A 16,184-nucleotide genomic window follows, 5' to 3' on the forward strand; every position below is an offset into this window, starting at 1 on the left:
CATTGTATTCATTAAAATAATTCAATACCATATAGTACAATACAATACCGTACAATACCATACATTATGATATCATATAAAACAATCGTCCAAACAGAGTGTTAATCTAGCAAATTCTTTGAAAGGGCTATTATAAACTAGTTAGTGTATACAGGACCCTCCCCATCAGGGGCTGTACGGGGATTCGGCCGAACCCACTACCTTTTGTGTAGGCTCTATATTTGTAAATAAAAAATTCAAAAAACATATATGATTATATATATCCGAACCCACTAGTAATGTAATCTGTTGGTCCAGTGGTAGGTGTATCAACCTAGCCCCCCAAGATGGGGGTTTGAACCCCACTAATGACATTTTGCTCAACGCTCAGTTGCTCTTTTATTTTTTTTTTGCACTTTGCTGCACATGCTACATTTTGACTATCATTTTTTATTTGCTTTTAGCCTTTTACAACAGTCAACATTCACACACTTTTACATTTTTTTATAAAACCAAAAAAAAAAACTAATTATTATTAAAGAAAGGAGAAAAAAAACTTTACCCAAATCTCAATGCCCACGGCATTATCCAAATCCCAAATTGCACTTTTGCAGCTCTTCCAAGGTATGTAATGTGGTTTCCATTTCTCTTTCAGTTTTCGCAGATGCTAGATTGCTTATTGCTAGTCTCATAGTTTTGCATCGGAATTCATGAGTCGCAACCAATAAATTGTGATTAGATTTTTAATTTTGCTTTAGATTTTGGGTTGAAGTGTTTTAGTATGAATTGTTTCTGCAATTCCGTTGCAACATATATTTTTCGTATTTTGTGAATTATGATTGCAATGCAGTAGAATAACTTTGTAGAAAATTTTGTGTTTTGTGATTCGTAGGATCATTAAGCAAGTGACAATATGATTACAAAATTTTTCAAGCCTCAAATTCCTTCAAATACTGCTCCTAGCTCTTCTTTGCCAAGTTTTTCATTGCCTATCAATCTTTCCGGAGTATCGGATAAAGACAAAGAATTGACAAAGTTGGATCTTAAATCAGACCCTGCTGAAAGAAAATCAATTACAGAATTTCCTCCAAATGTAAGTGATCGGATACGGAGATATTACATACAAAAAAAACCTTGTCAACCAGATAAATTTGAGTTTCTCATAAGAGATTTTGAAGGTACACCACGTCACTTTAATCCTGAATGATTTAGACCTCCATATTCTCAATGGTTAGAATATAGCATTAAAGAAGATGCAGCATTTTGTTTATGTTGTTATTTGTTTAAAAATGAGCTCGGAGGATATGAAAAAAAAGTGAGTGAATCTTTCCCAACGGAAGATTTTCAAAGTTGGAACAAAGGCATAGAAAGGCTTTAAAAAAATGTGGGTGAAGTGAATACTGTTCATCGTCGATGTTTCAAGATGTAGGTGAAGTGAATAGTGTTCTGAACCCCCAGATTTTAAAGTCTGGCTTGGCCTCTGCTCCCCATATTTCACTTGTGAGATTATACTGAATATGTTATTGATGTTGTTGTTGTAGGTCGGGAAACAGTACGAATGGATGCCAAGTCAAGATCAAGAGACTGGGCAATGCTTTCGAATTTGATACTTCACTTGATTTTTCGAAAGTTGCAATGCTTTTGGATTTGATACTTGAATTTCCAAAAGTTGCCTTCCATCTCCGATTGCTTACGCTTTTAGCCTAGTATGCAAGTCCTGATTTTCCTTTGTGTCCAACAATTATGACGCCCTACAACAACTCATCAAATCAAGTTCCATCGAAGAACTTCCTCTACTAATGATCTTTACAGATAACCATCTCTTTATCACTTATTCAAGCTTATAAAACGCGGCCAAAAATAAAATAGTCTCGCACCTCAAACTACCACTACCTAATGATCCGAGTCAATGTTGTGGTTCTTCTCATGGTTGATTGGCTTTCCAACAACGTAGTCTCGGTAGTATATTCCTTTTCAATCCTTTCTCCGGTGCAACCACCCATATTCCTAACCTTATAAGCTATATAGATAAAATTACTCTATCCAAGCATCCTTCAACAAATACACATGATTTTGGGGTTGCGGCCATATGCAATTTGGGTACAAGAGACAAATTGGCTATTCTAAAACCTGGGAAGAAGACTCGAGTTATCAGTTATCAGTCTTTTCTGTGGTCCAGGTCTTTGTGATACATACTACAATGAGAGATACTACGTTGTCAATTGCAAATGTAGAATTTTATCTGCGGACACACTATTTCGAGATATGAAACTGCACCACATCCTTTACCGAATACTGAATTTTATCTCGTCAAAACCACAACTAACAAGCTGCTAAGGGTTGAAAGATCTAATTCACTTGAGTCATGTCCACGTGTCAACATCTCCAAGTTGTTTACAATTTGGCTCCTCTCCATTTTCCTTTCTCTCCATTTCCTCAAGTACACATCTAGATGAATGACACTTGTCTAATTTATTTTTTGAAGGACAAAATTAGATCAATTTAACTAGCATCTTAACTATGATTAAAATATTAAATTTAGAAAGCATTGTTTTTTTATTTTTGGCATCCAATATTAATCTCCCACATATTTTAGTAATCATTAATTTCAAATGTGCGTCAAACTTCCCTGCCCCTCCCATTCACGAATCTTTCTAAATAAGGGAAGTACTATATATGATCATAAATTTTAGGAAATTAATTTTAGAATGTCTGAAAAATTAAATTAAAGAGCATATGAGGACAGTGAAATCAAAGTTCTAATTTTCAGTTTTTTTTTTTAAGAAATAAGAATTTTAAGAAATCAAAGTTCTGATGTTTTCACTCTCTCCATTTACTTTTATCACTTTTTGATATAGCACATTCATTAAGAAAAAAATTATTTATATGATTATTTTACAATACTACTTCAACTAATTAATGTTTAGAGTAATATACTTTGAAAATGATTTGGAGAATAAACAATTAATGCGAAGAAATAATAGTGTCTTTTATTGATATGTCAAAAGTGACAAGTAAAAATAGAAATCCAACTAGAAAAGTAGTGACAAGTAAAAGTGAACGGATGGAGTATTTATTTTAAGATCTTTCTCAGGTACATTATCATATTATTCAGAGAAAAGACAACATTTTACCACTAAATATGTCCGCTCAACTTATTTTAGACCTTTAACACAATGAATATTTATTTACAACCATTAACAACTTTAAAGTGAATTAATATTGTCCCTAGTGCTAACATGACCTTAAAAAAACACTTGGGAGAGAGAGAAAGAATGACAGCCCTTTCTTCTTCGATGTCTCATCCCCTCACCTTGTTTTTCTGTTCTTTCTTCCAACACCCCCCACCCCAATACTCTTTCTCCTTCTTTTATTCTCCCACCTCCGCTTCTATTACATTTCATTAATTTCTCCAAAAAAGAAAAATGATACATATTGTTATAAAACAAGAAAGAACAAGAAGAATAGTAGAGAGAATAGAGAGAGTGATTCTTATTACTTCTCTTGAGAGATGATTTACTATGAAGGAAGCCCTTCTATTTATAGGGGGAATTTGACCCTAGTTTCACACTAAAAGACAAATACATCAAATCCTGATAGACATCAAATAGATCTTGATAGATATTCACTACAATTGATATATATCATAATACTCCCCCTTGAATGTCTAGATAGATAATGTGCCTCGTTAAAACCTTACTAGAAAAAACTCAGTAGGAAAAAAAATCTAGTGAAGGAAAAAGAGTACACATTTCTAACAATACACATATCGGTTGCCTCATTAAAAACCTAACAAGGAAAACCCGATGGGAGAAAACTTTGTAAGGGAAAAAAGAGTACAGCGCATATTAACTCCCCCTAATGAGAACATCCTTGAACTTTTGTATCCCGATCTTGTGCTCCATCTTATTAAAAGTTGTAATTGAAGAAGACTTGGTGAATAAATCAGCCATATTTTCACTTAAACAAATCTGTTGCACGTTGATATCACCATTCTTTTATAGCTCATGTATGTAGAAAAGCTTTGATGAAGTGTACTTCGTTCTATCTCCTTTTATGAAGCCTCCATTAAGATGTGCTATGCATGATGCATTATCTCCGTATAAAATTGTGGGTAGATTGTCATATTTTACACTATATTTTTCTCGAATGAGATGTATCATGGACCTCAACCATACACATTCTCGGCTTGCTTCATGAATAGCTATTATCTCAGCATAATTCGATGAAGTGGCTATGATAGACTGCTTTGTATATCTCCAAGATATTGCAGTACCACCACATATGAACACATATCCTATTTGAGACCGAGCTTTATGTATGTCAGATAAGTACCCAAAATCAGTATGACCAATAAGATCGAGACTGCAAACTTGCTAACAAATAACTAAAAAAAAGGCTATATCAGGCCTTGTAGTATTTGCAAGATACATCAGTGCATCAATTGCACTAAGATATGGTACTTCATAACCAAGGAGTTCCACATTCTTTTCTTGAGGTCAGAATGGATCCTTATTCAATTTTTGCATGTTTCTCATTTAAGCAAATACTCTATTGCTTTTGAAAACTCTCCAAGAGTTTCAATGATACTCAAATCATCAAATTATACCTTATGAGTATAATAAAAAGTTTCTCAGAAACTTTATATGCTTCAGGAATTTTGAATCCTTTAGGGATTTTCATATAGATATTTGTCAAGTAACAATATCCAACATGTCAAGTGTGACATCTTCACGTGTCTGGACTGCAAATCAAATAAGTTTTACGCTTATCAAAATGCATCCTTTCAGGTCACTTGATAAATATTTCTACGTCAGCATGCTTAAATTAACATAGAATTCAGATCCTCATAATCTTTTACAATATTGCGTCGATATTGTATCAAAGATATCGTCGATGATTACTTATTTTGTATTGGTTTACAATGCGACATAACACTTTGAGATCTCATCACTTTATTATTTTCGGGTACCTAAACATTTCATAAGGTTTCATGAAGTGTTATGTCGTAGGCTCTTCAAGAGCACATTGCCTTCTTATCATGATTATTTACTCCTTATCCTTTTCAAGGATTATTTCATTTAGAATTGATTGGTCTATCAAGCTTTACTCATGCATAGACTTTATCTTTTAAGGACACAAAATAGGAGCACTTGCAGCTAAATATGAGATGTTTTTGGCATTTGACTTCAATTATCTTTTGAATGAAGATCTGATGATAATTTCTAACATATTTCATAGCTGCTTATAATCTCCCCCTTATGTTAGGAAAACTAACATACATCCTCTATCTTCTTTGAGGAATCCATCTTTGTGCATCATGGTATATTTATTAATCGTATACCGCACATCAAAACTATTAGATGGAATAGCTGGTTCCTGACCTTGAATCAATTGAAAGGGGAGAAATAATCATAATATATTGGTCTAATGCATACAAGTGCTATTGTATGCAATATATCATATTTCATACCAATACAAGAAACTTTGTTCTCATTAGTAATGGTTCAACTATTTATGGAATGCGTTTAATGCTAAACCATCATCATCAAGATGAATTATCTTGATTACACAATCTGAAAATTATGCTCAATTTATATTGAACAAGTAACTTTATGAATGTCAAACGTAGGTTGACCATGAATGTACATGTGATCATCTTATTGATGCATCTTTTCAACATATCACATGATAGGTGAACGGGCCCTTATTCACCTTTTATTCTTTTCATATTTTGAGAGAATTAGTTGGTCCAACCAACTTATCATAAGAACAAGCAACATTAAAGTTCATGAAGAATTTTTTAATTCTTCAATATATGCTCAATACTCAGTATGCACATCTTCGGGATATCGCAATCGTTCATGTCAACTTATGAACTTTTAATCTAGTAAAATCCAAGTTTACCATGATATGTGTTTTTGCTTTAGTAAATTTCAGATTTACTATTATATGAATAAATTTTAGATTTACTACTTCAGAAGTAGATTTCAAAATTATTCAACCTCTTTTGGAGGTGAGTTGTGATACAATCATAATCAAGTGCACGTTTGCATTAATAATTTTCTCATTCTCCCAGAAATAGAATATAATCGTTCCTTAAGGCTATCAAATTATGATAGCTTATAACCTCTTTCAAGATTTTGCTACTTCAGAAGCAAATTGAGGCATACATATGATGTAGAAAATTTTTCTCTAGTATATCTTATAATCATATAAGCATGTAAAAATATCATCACTTTTGATGATCATTATCATATTGTCTCTCCATGCATATATTCGTGCATTCAATCACTTGTCTTCTTTCAGACATATTATACACTGCTACCACATATACCTCAAGAATGAAGTAAGTTGTCATATTTCAGACTTATCATATATTGCTACCATATTCACTTCATGGAATGGAGCATATTCAATGGGTCGAATTTCATGACTTTCATTAAACACACATTATTTTGTCTTAGCTATCATAATATCATCAATATGGTGTATTGAGATTCAAACTCAACATCTAATCCATATAGAGGCGTCTTAGGCATAATCCGATGGGACTTGAATCCCTTTAAACAATATTATTCTTCGAGAATAAATTTTAAAGTATAAATGGTTTCAAACCATTACGTTCCCTTAGATCCAACAAATCCAATAATAATTATATCATTAATAGCAAATACAAATAAATATGAAATTAAAAATAATATCTTCCTACAATTCAAGAATAAGTGTGAATTGTTTGTATTTTACCAATTAGCAAATACATGCTTATTTTATTTATTTACAAACAATATTAACATCGGTTGCTGGAAAGAATGACTTCTATCTAATGTATAAAAATAATATAATAATACATAAGATTATAGTTAACCACAAGAATTACGTAGATATACAATGGGAACATCACACAAGGTTGAAATAACAACATTTATTTTCTGACTAATATATTCCAATATTTAAAGCGGTTAGGCGTTTGATTTTTTTTTTCAATCCTCAAGACTAAGTTTATTCTAGTATAATATAAGTATATAAATCACAAACACAAACAGAGAGCAAACATGGATAGAGAAAATAAAAATTCGCTCAACCTTACGTATTTGAAATATGCATGACCTTGTGTTACAAACTTTGTTCTTACCGACTGCACTTTTCTAGCCAAAATTACTTGTTCATCTATCTCAGTTGGTTTGAGACTCGTGCTGATAACATGTTATAAAACAAGAAAGAACAAGAAGAATAGTAGAGAGAATAGAGAGAGTGATTCTTATTACTTCTCTTGAGGGATGATTTACAATGAAGGAAGCCCTTCTATTTATAGGGGGAATTTGCCTCTAGTTTCACACTAAAATACAAATACATCAATTCCTGATAGACATCAAATAGATCTTGATAGACATTCACTATAATTGATATATATCATAACACATATGAAAAAATTATGAATTTTAACACATTTGTTAAGAAGGAGGAGGAGGAGGAGTCTCTTTATGTGAGTTTTTGGCTCTTTGGGTCATTTTTAGTCGTATTTGGAGAGGAGGAGGAGGAGTCTCTTTATTTGAGTTTTTGACTCTTTGGGTCACTTTTAGGCTCATTTGGCATTTAGGGTCACCTCAAAAATATTTTTGAGTTTTGAGTCATTTTCGTAGTTTCAACACTCAAGATAAGTGGCAAAACTTTAGAGGTGAAGAGGAGTATTGTGATCCACCATGATGATGATGATGATGATGGCAAAAGAAGGAGTCTCTTTATTTGAGTTTTTGGCTCTTTGGATCACTTTTAGGCTCATTTGGCATTTAGGATCACCTTAAAAATATTTTTGAGTTTTGGGTCATATTTGTAGTTTCAACACTAGATTTATTTCCTTTAGTGTTAATTGAGTCGAAATCTTGAGCTTTAAATTTGATTTGAGTAGTTTTGTAGAGAAAACCCCATTGTGGAGCTTGATTTTGAAGAAATTTGAAAAATGAGATTTAGATCTATAAATTTTGAGTTGGAATTGAAGGTTGAAATTATTGAAAAAAGTGTTCTCTACATTGAGAGGAACTTAGGTCTAAAAGTTGATGTAATTTGGAGAAGTTTTAATAATCCACCATATTCGAATTTAAAGCTTAAAGAAAATAAAAAATAGGCCTTTACATCTGAAAATTTTGGAATGAAATTAAGGATTGATAAGAATTGGGATTTATTATCCATACAAAAGAAGCTCGAATCTCTGATTTGGGTAAATTCAAATTGAAATGAGAAAATTATGAATTTTTGAAGATTACCTTGTTCTTGATGTCCTTCCATAAATTCATATGTTGTTGAAGAAAATTATTCAAAAGTGGATGTTTGATCCAAAAGAAGAAGAAAGAGAAAGTGTTTGGATATTGCTACAAAAGAATATTCAAAAAAAAAAAAGTAATATTCCAAAAGAAAGAATGCAAAAAGGGCCATAAAAAGATAAATTTCGAAAGCTCCAGGTGTGTTGTCACAAAGCGCTCCAGCTGTGTTGTCACAGATCTTCTGCGTACGCAACTGCTCATGCAGGTACTTCACCTGCGAACACAGGTCACTTCGCATGTGACATTCCAGCACACTGGAGACCTGCGAAGGGTCATCTGTAAGAGTAGGCCATTACATGCGGTCGCACCTCATCCAACGTGGCCATCTACTTGAAATCGACTTCTCCTCAGGTTCTAACCTTATAATTTCATTTCCTTGATTCGTAATCACTTTCTTGATTCTTAAAACTAATTTTCAATTAGTAAGAACCTTAATTAGTTGTTGATTAGTTCTTGAGTCCATTTTTCTATCTTCTATTTTTTTTCTTTGTGTGCTTTTATCATTTCTTTCTACATGAACTTCTTTGAGTCAAGTTCTTTTACTCTTAATTGAGTCATCTGTATTTGCTTCATCCCTTTTCTCAAGTGTACTAAGGACTGTGGATGGAGCAACTCTTGATACCATCTTGGAAGCACTCACAGGAATGCGACAAGATGTGAAGCAAATAACTAGGAGATTATCACACATGAATGAGAAGTCGTCAAACATGGATTGTAGAATTGAAAGTATGGATGGTAGGATGGAAAACATTGGGGACTATTTAAAAGCCTGTTATACTACTCCTCGACCTTGTGTCTAAACTCCTTCAAGCCTACCAAATACAAAACATGTTTGACAAATTGTTGTTCGACCATACTAAATCCAATTTAACAAAAACACTTCCAATGTTAGGCCTTTGTTACCCACTAACCACAATACTAGCATTTTATCTAGTATCGGTCTTTCTTTTGTGCACGTTCATGAACAAATGCATCCAAGGGAGGATGCAATGAGAGTGCCTTATGAAAATAAGCTTGAAGGCCTAACGAAGTTCTTACCAAAGGATCCCAACTTGAAAAGTGTGATGGTAAGTCGATAAAAGATTTAGATTCGAGGTCGAATCTTTTTCAAGAATGGGAGGATGATACAAACTTAATCAGTTTCAATCTTTCGAAATCCATGCTTCAAGGACAACATCTAAAGATTCAAGACTTGATCATCTTGGGGAAGCAAGTACCTATTTGGATGATAGTTTGAAGCATGAGAGGAGCTATACCCGATAATACAATCCAATGGCTTATTGCACAAGATCGCGTTTGGATGATTGCTTAGAGCATAGGAGGTGCATTGATAAAAAGGTATAATGAACTACTTTATCATATTGAGTCACTTTTGGATCCATTTTATAATAAATAGCAAATGGCTATAAATAGTTAGTTTTCCCCTTTTATTAGAGTTAGTTGATGAATGATGCTGAGAGATATACTTGCGAGTGTTTATGAGAGCTTGTTGGGAGCTTCGAATTGTGTTAAATATTGGTTACGAGTGATTAATGTCACTCTGGGTCTACGTAAGAGTTAGGTGCTCGTTATAGAATATTATTTAAGGATCATTGGTTTGCTTATTTTTCCTCTTCTTGTGTCAATCTATCTATCTTTTTAATTCTTGTTTTTTTATTTTCGTCTTTTGTGTTTCGTTTTCATATTTTCACTAGTATCAGTGTTCATAGAAGGAAAAAAAGGATGAATGGATTTTTGAGGAAGGTGAGAAAGAGAGTTAGGGTAGAGAGGGTGGGGTGTGGGGTGTGGGGTTTGCAGAACCAGATGGGGTGGTCGATTTCAAAAAAGAGAAGGATGGGGCAGGGGTGATTTTTTTTAAAAAAAAAAATTATTACTTAATATACAAATTAATGGGGATATTTTTTAAAAAAGAAATTGGCGTGGCTCTAATATGTTAATTATGTGGCTCCGACATGTTAATTATGTGACCCGTGTATTATTCACTTTCTGTTGTGCAACTGGTATGAGTTGAGAAGGGGTTATATTAATTCACTTTAAAGATGTCAAGGAAGGTAAACAGATGTTCATTAAGTTAAAAGTTCATTAAGTTAAAAGTCTAAAATAAATTAAGCTGACAAATTTAGTGGTGAAATAATATTTTTTCTCTATTATTCACTATTCACTAATTAAATGAGGTTTTGAATTGTGCTCTACTAATCCTCAGGGATACTCAAAAATAATTATTCACTTTAACAAATTAATAACTTGGTCACATCCTAAAATGATTTTGACTCTAATTCTTTTCCCAATCATGGAAAAAGCTAGTAGATATTCTATTCGATTTTGTCTTTCAATTTCCAGCTGCACTGTAAAATCTAAAAGATGGGTTGGATGGTTATACACAGCTCAAATATCAGTAGAACTGATTCAGCACTCCAGAGAGTCCCCTCTTTTATATAAATGAACAAACATTTCTTCCATGTCAACATTCTTGAACTCAGACGGTATAATAACACTTAGCTTCTGAAAATGACAAGAACAAAGATAAATTTCATTTCACAAGACAAAAATTTGTTTGCATCCCTACCTAAAGATGGCGGTAACACAGTACATTTGGGATTACCTCGGCCAGGAAAGCAAGTCCATTTGCCGATATGCTATGTTTATATGCAACAGAAACAGAGATGGTTTCTAGTGCAAGAGTCGCATGTCATGGACAGCAAACAGTGACCCAGTTACAACAAGCACAACTGATGGACCTCAATCATATGATCAAATGCACAACAGCACAAGAAATGATGTTGAACTTCTAATGCGAATAGCAAAGAATTTCAAGTGCCTGGCTTTCCAAATAGCAAAACCAAAGTATACAAAATACCAAATATCTAAAGTTGCATATGGTTTTTGGAGTTTGGACAGCAATGATGACCAAGTTGGTACATGTTAATGCATATTATAGCTAACTCATAATAACATAGTCAACTAGATTATTTTTAAAGCATTGCGCTGAGGATACTCGAGACTGTTTGACAGATTTTATGTCATCAAGATTTAAGTGATGCCCCTACTTTCACGAGGTCTTCAAGAGCCTTTGAGATCTGCTCCTCTGTCAAGCCCTCCAGTCAGATGCCCCTTTCAACTTCGAGGTCTGTGTTATATCAGAAGGTCCATGAGTACGGCGAAATGGGAATAAACATCTCTGAGGATAACTTAGCAAATATAAGGTGAGAATATGAGAATAAGAAATGGAATTAGACATCACTTTAGATAACTTAGCAATTTGAAGGTGAAATAAAGTTTGTTCCAGAAAAGTCGAAAGCTAAACTTCATCAACTTTGTGAAAATTGAAAATCCAAAGGCCAATATATAGATAGCCCCTAAAGTTGTCACCTTTTTTCATTTAGACGCCTTACATTATGATTATTGCCTATTAGACACCAATATATATATATATATACTAGTTTAGATGTACGCATCTTACGCGTGTATTTCACTTTAATGAGTTCAAATATTACACTAAACAATATATTTGTTTAAATAATAAAGATGAATATAATCATTAAATTTAATATCTTTTGAGTATGTTAAGATGGAAAATTTATTTATTAAACCTAATCTTTACCAAAAATATATTTAAAAGTCGATCGACATTTCTCTACCATCTGTAAATTGCAACAAAATAATTCAATGGTAAAGACATCAAAATAATACAATTAAATCTAATTTTTACACATAAAAAGTTTCTCAAAATCGTCTGACACTTAACTACCACTTGTAAACAATAACAAAATTATACGATAATAGAGATATCAAAATAATACAAGTAAATCTAACCTTTACATACAAAAAATTCAAAGCCGACCAACATTTGTCTATCACCTGTAAACTGCAACAAAATAATACGATAAAAGTGCTATCAAAACAATACAATACAATTTAACTTAAATTTTACACACAAAAAATTCTCAAAATCGATCGAGATTCATCTACGAACTCTAAAATAGCACAAAATAATAGAGATATTACGATAATACAATTGAACCAAACTTTTACCTAAAAGAAATTTTCAAAACCGATCCACATTCATCTAGCATCTGTAAATTAAAATAAAATAATAATAATAATAATAAAGATATCAAAACAATATAATTAAACTTAACATTTACACAACAAATTCTTTAAAGCCAACTGGCATTAATCAACAACCTGTAAACTATAAAAAAAAAAAAAAAAAAAAAGTGATCACAAAGCTTCAATTTTGATCTAACTAATTCTTGTCTGAGCGAAAAAGGTGAGGGCTAGAAAATCAAGCATCCACCAATCTAGACATGCAATCGAATCGAGTTAGATGAGTTCTCTAATTTAACATACAAATTTTATTTTAATGTTGGTAGGTTTTTATCCCCATAATTAATATTGAACTACTCTTTCCATATTTAAGAGACTTTTTAACAGAAAAAAGTCTCAATTTCACATAAAAAAACAGAGACACAACTAATTAATTGGTAACTATACATATAGTCTTTATTAAAAAAAAAATTGAATAAGAGTTTACTTTAAGTATTGTTCGTTATTTTACATGTTATTTTCATTTTTTTCTTATAGTGTTTTCACCTTTTTCCTTTTCAAAAATACATTTTAAAAAAAAAAGTACGGTTGATCAAGAAATTTCCTCCAAATTTATTAGTTTGTCTCCTTTTTTATTTTGGATACGTGATTTTTTCCAAAAATATAATTAATGTCTTTTGGGTTTATGAATTGTCTAATATATATATATATATATATTTTAGGAGTTCATATATTTTAGAAAATCTAATAGAAAAAAAATATTAATTAATTCTCCTATTATATATTTTAGAAAATTTAATTAATATAATAAATAATAAATTAGATAATTTTATCTTAAAAAAAGTGTTTTAGCGAAGAATAAAAAATTTAAATCACTTTTGTAAAGTGTTGTGGATATCTAAATGTGCCTATTCATCTCCTCCATCCTCTTCCATTGCCCTGGTGCAGGCTAGTTGAACGTACGCCACTTGTTCATCCATGGATAAAGGCCGGGCAAAGGGCATGACCAACCTCGGAAAGACCAAATAACGAAGATTCGAAACAACTAGTTCTCATGGAGGACTGACTAACAATATCCAGAGAAGTTCTTTATTAGCAGCTAAGCCGATATCATCCTCACCAGGACCTGCTAAGAAGCTAGACCTTAGTACAACACCGGCACAGGTGTCTACACCTGGTGATGAGGGACACATAGATGAGGAAGTTTCAAAGCATCTTGAACCCCAAATCTCAGATCTGGAAGATGTATCCAATGGAAGAGTGTTGGAAACCCCCCCAATCAGTGATATATCTAAAACCCTGCGGCAGAAAGGAACTCTAGCAAAATTGATGGAACAGGCCCCTGGGCAAACTTATTCACAGGTAATCGCGCAGCTGAAAATCGTATGACACTTATATACCTTCGGAGATTGTAAATGGGAATTTAGTCGTTAAATTAGATAAGAATGAAGTGGTAAAGTAGGCTACAAAATGGAAATATGCCTTGGTTGTTTACGTTATTGGGGAAACTTCAGAATATAATGCTATGAATTGATATATTCAGCAAAATTGGGCTACACTGGTTGAACCTAATATTTCCTGCATGATGTTGGCTAGTATATAGTCAATTTCAATCGATGGGACATATGAGAGAATCTTCTAGGTTACAATTAACTACAGACCAATAGTATTGAAATAATTGTCCCCTGATCTAAACTTCAATAAAGAGATTCTCACAGTAATTCCTCTATGGTTCACTAAACTTCCTATGATTGGCTGGAGCTGTGACTCCTTGAGTCATATGGAAAGTGCCATTGGAACCCCAGTATTTGCTAATGAATGCACCAGTAAGCAGACACACATATCCTTTGCTATGGTTCTTATTGAAGTTAATTGAGACAAAACCATTAATCACAAAAATTCTGCTAAAGGATCCCAGTGGTAAGGAATATGAGCAAGAGGTTGATTATGATTGGAATCACAGTTTTGTGGAAAATGTATGAAGATCGTACAGCCTAGTAGAAGAAGTGAGGAGACCAGGTAGGGTGGTTCATAAATGGCAATACAAGGGACCTATCACTGTACCTCAAAGGCAGATCCAAAATCCGTTGCCTGAGACTAATCGCCAGATGAATGCAATACAACCTCCTTAGCAAGTGGGAGATGTTAGCCCTGTGAACCAACACCTTACTAAGAATCAATTAGTAAGGCCCACTGGTAATCAACTGAATGTTGATAACTCTGTGCAGACTAGTGATGCAAGTAGAATGCTCCAGTTAGGCCCCAACTGAATGATTAGGAATTTCTTGCATTGATTTCAGCTAATCTAAGAGGTAGCCATGGAGTTCTGAAGATCAGGGGAGGTATCCCTAGTAGTTCCATCCTGTGAGATGGAGGGGGAACATTCTCAATGTCTTAATGAGTTGGCTATTCTAGAATGTTAAGAGGCTCCAACAAATGTTACAAACAGAAGGAGGTGAAACATTGCGAGAAAGTTGCTGGACTTGTTTAAACCAGAATCAAACATCATAAAGCACATAGAATAATGCATAATCTTCAACCTGGATATTTGAATTTCAGTAACTACCAATATGCTAGAAATGGTAGGATATGGTTCTTGTGGGTAGGGGTGTTCACGGGTCAGTTATTGTTCAAAATCAAAACCAGACCAATTTAGTAGGTTTTTAAATTTCTAAAACCAAATCAAACCAAGAAAATAAATAAATAAATAAATAAATAACAGCCGGTTCGGGCTTTTCGGTTTATGACTAGATAATGATAAATTGATAATAGCATAAGAAATGACAGTAGCAAAAGGCTTGCGTAGATGCAGCTCGTAATAACATCAACTACGCAAATGTTTTTAACAAGCCTATCTTGTTTGGTATTCTGAATAACAATTTTGTCCTTTTGAATTTGTGAACGAAATGCCAAAGTAATAAACATTAGTAGTACTGCCTATAGGGAAAAAACCACAAATGAATAGGAAGATAATCCAATCATAATAGGAGCTCAATTAGTTCTCTGCTTGCTTACAAATAGACAGGTGCAGAATGGTTTTATCACTGTAGTATATGGTTTTAACACCATTGAGCAAAGAAAGGAACTATGGGATAGCTTGTATAATTTCTAACAGACTGCCAACAAACCTTGGTTGGGTACGCGAAAAGTTTAACTCTCTGTTATATCTACATGACAGAAAGTAAGGGAATCCTGTCACTAATGTTGAGATCAAAGACTATACAGATTGCATTCATGATTCGGGACTCACTGAACTCCCTTGGAGAAGTAATTACTATACATGGACCAATAACGAACAATGTGTGGACCTAATCTTTCAAAATGCAGAGTATGACTTCGTACAATAGAAGGAAGAGCTTTAGCACATTTCGATGTTACAGTAATTATGGATACATTCAGCGATACGATAGGATACAATAAGTAACAATCAAATTAAATATTTTATTTAAACTAACAACATAACACAATACAATAAATAACAACCATTCAAACAAGCTGTAAGTGCAATTCTTTTTTTCTAAAATTTTAAAAAAAAAAAAAAAAAAGATAAAAGGGAGCGGAGAATTACCATATCTGGCCCAAAGCTGAGGCTCAATGGAAGTAGCTTCACGAATCAAAATTGGTAATTTGGGCAGATGTTGGAGAAAAAAGGACCCGAAGCTCTTTCAGATTACGAGATAGATTTGCTGTCCTCGCCATTTTCTTCTTAATGTTAACTTTCAACTATTCCCCCACCCCATTCACACGCCTACTTGTATTTTGTGAAGACATACATTTTACTTTTGGGCCATCTCAGTTTGGGCCAATTTATCATGAGCCTTTTTCATAACTTTAATT

At 33.1% G+C, this 16,184-nt stretch overlaps 1 pseudogene; it reads right to left on the minus strand.

Annotated features, from left to right (window-relative positions):
* Positions 1 to 11,075: 11,075 nt before the first annotated feature.
* On the minus strand, positions 11,076 to 16,184 carry LOC124888556 (annotated as a pseudogene).

Source organism: Capsicum annuum, chromosome 11, assembly GCF_002878395.1.
Source record: "Capsicum annuum cultivar UCD-10X-F1 chromosome 11, UCD10Xv1.1, whole genome shotgun sequence".
Taxonomy (NCBI): domain Eukaryota; kingdom Viridiplantae; phylum Streptophyta; class Magnoliopsida; order Solanales; family Solanaceae; genus Capsicum; species Capsicum annuum.